At 36.5% G+C, this 2,773-nt stretch overlaps 1 long non-coding RNA gene across 1 annotated transcript; it reads right to left on the reverse strand.

Moving 5' to 3' along the window:
* Positions 1–1,848: 1,848 nt before the first annotated feature.
* On the reverse strand, positions 1,849–2,462 carry LOC130563082 (uncharacterized). The gene is made up of 3 exons (XR_008964037.1): positions 2,284–2,462; positions 2,099–2,209; positions 1,849–1,951 (listed from the first exon to the last, which is right to left on the reverse strand). It is a non-coding gene; the product is annotated as an uncharacterized LOC130563082 (long non-coding RNA).
* Positions 2,463–2,773: the final 311 nt, after the last annotated feature.

Below are 2,773 nucleotides of genomic sequence, written 5' to 3' on the forward strand. Positions count from 1 at the left end.
TGCGTTATATCATTTGTGCTGGAAACCAGTCACTGTACACCGTCAGGAAAAATGATACAAAAGCTGTCACAGGAACGGTACCCTTTCAAAAAGTACTAACGGTATATATTAGGTGCAGATATTTACCTCTAATGTACTAATGTGCACCCTTTAGGATCAAATGTGTACTTAAAGGGTACCGCTTTTGTGCCTTTTTTCTGACAGTGTACAATTTTTTTTTTTCATTTTTCAGATCATGTACTTGCGCATAACAGACAACAATCGCTCAGAAACAATGCTTGGATTTTTCAAAGAGGCAGTTGAAGAGTTTGGTTATCCCCTGAGGTAAGGTTTTATATAATCAACAAGTTTCACAGACACTAAATATTTACTTTACAGTTTTGCTTCTTCAAACAGTAGTGCTTTTGATACTTATAAAAAAACACAAATAAATAATAATATAAAGAGCTTGAGGAATGTCACTATTGTCACTTGCAGAATATATCAGCAGGAATGTTAAAAATACACCAGTTTAATTCTTAATTTGATTATGGTATTAGATATGTTATCTAATCTGTTTAGCTATCTGATCTGGAATTTTGAAATCAACATAATTTTTATTTTTTAGAGTACGAGGAGATCATGGCGGAGAAAATGTAGGTGTGGCGCGGCTGATGTTTTCAACGCGAGGAACAGAGAATGCAAGCTTCATTGCTGGCAAAAGTGTGCACAATCAGCGGTAAATGTACCACACCCCTACTCACCATATAGTTCTGAGACACTAGTCAATAATGTTTACAGACCATGTGAATTAATTTTATGCTGTTTACCAGGATTGAGCGCCTTTGGCGGGATGTTCGGATGTGTGTCACTGGACTGTATTATGACATTCTACATCGGCTTGAGGACTGTGGATATCTTGAAATAAGCAACTTCACCCACCTCTTTTGCTGTCATTGTGTTTTTTTACCGCGCATACAAGCCAGCCTCAATGCTTTCAGGGATGCTTGGGATAACCATTCCATGAGGACAGAGAACAACCTGACCCCAAATCTGTGGGAAGTTGGGCAGTATCAGAATCCAATAAGTGACCCTGAGGTAATTTACTTCACCCTTAAATGCATTACTGTATATTTCTGGTTGTTCCGTTTTCTGTAGATAGGGACACCCTACAATTGTCACTGTTGTAGATATACTGTATGTTAAAAGTAGAGTCTAAAAATAACCAAAATCACATTAATATTTTTTGTTATAGATACATTTTCAAAACTCTGCTGCAGCTGAATAAGAACGTGGAGATGTTGAAGCTGATCACTTTGGGGTCAATGTGCCTGCAATTCAAATGTTGCAATTGACAAATGAGCAAATTGAGCACCTGGTATCACAGATAGACCCACTACAGGAGTCTGATTAATTTGGAGTAGACATACAGTATACCTTCAAACTCTCACATTTGTACAGAATTTGGTTGAAGGTTAGCTTGAACAGTATGTATGACATTGTATTTTACTTCATTTGAACAACATTGCAATGTGTGTTTATTTAGTATTAATTGCATCTAAAAACAGGACAGCAACAGATCTTTTCAGTATGTGGATTCAGGTTAGTGACCTTTAAAATAGATTGTAAGAAATTTTTAACGTGCAAACTGTGCAATTAAAGTAAATGATTTTGGAACATCAAGAAATTTGAATGTTATTTCTTCAAAGTCAAAACTAACTCTGAGTAGAACATCATCAGAATCATATTCTGAAAGTGTTAAACCAATCCAAATCCAGTAGATGCTGTGTTTGCACAAGCTTGCAAAGTAGAAGAAAACTCATCCATTGTTAGTATGTCAGCAGGAAGCATTAGCGTCCGGCTGCACGTGGAGGCCTTGAAGAATTTTCACTTACATGCCTTAACCTGCAGACTGTTGGAACCTCCCATCCAGTCCAAAATGACATGAGCTTCTGCAGCTGGTCTGAGGTGGCTGTATAGATAAATAATTACAAAGTATATATAAGCATATCTTTAAAACTTCGCACAGTATGGTTTGGATACACCAAGTTACAACATTATGAATAGTATTAATAACAGCATTTAATTTAAATTAAAAAAAAGTGTACTGCCGTTTTACCTTCCTGAATATATTCCCGAAGAAAAGTAATTTGAGAGTGACAATTTCAGGGTGCAAACTTTCGTCGTCATCAGAATCAGCAACAGGCCAAGCAATGTGCTGAAGAATGACCTACAAATAAAATGTAACAAACTCAAACACTGTACAAGAGATAGAACTTGTGTCTAATCAGGTAAAGGATATACCTCTGGACCATACTGAACTTCACACGCCCTTGGGAAGACAACTTTAATTGCATCTTCTCGTGCCGTGATCAATGACCAAACATTGGTTTCTTTGATTCCATGCCTCAGCTGCTTTATTTGACATTTAGTCCTATACAAAACCTAAGGAAAAAGTACACAAACTAATTTAAGCAAGTCCATTTACTATCTTTACACATACAGTATCTAGGATTTACTAAATCTGACTGAGGAACAGCAGTGTTTCTAATGTCAATGAACAGTCCAAAAGACAATAAAACAAAAAATAAAAAGAGTATCAATAATAGATTAAGACACTCACAGTGTGTTGCAGCAACCTATTAAACAGCCATTTCTGGTGGTGTTCAGAAAACCCAGGAAGGTCCCATGACACAGCAAGTCTGGTTACTTCCTCCTTTTCCTCTTCTGAAAGGTTATGGTTACCTTGCAACTAATAAAAACATTTAACTTAACAACTTTCCAAAAGCATGCA

The sequence above is a fragment of the Triplophysa rosa genome, linkage group LG12, assembly GCF_024868665.1.
Source record: "Triplophysa rosa linkage group LG12, Trosa_1v2, whole genome shotgun sequence".
Classification (NCBI taxonomy): Eukaryota; Metazoa; Chordata; class Actinopteri; order Cypriniformes; family Nemacheilidae; genus Triplophysa; species Triplophysa rosa.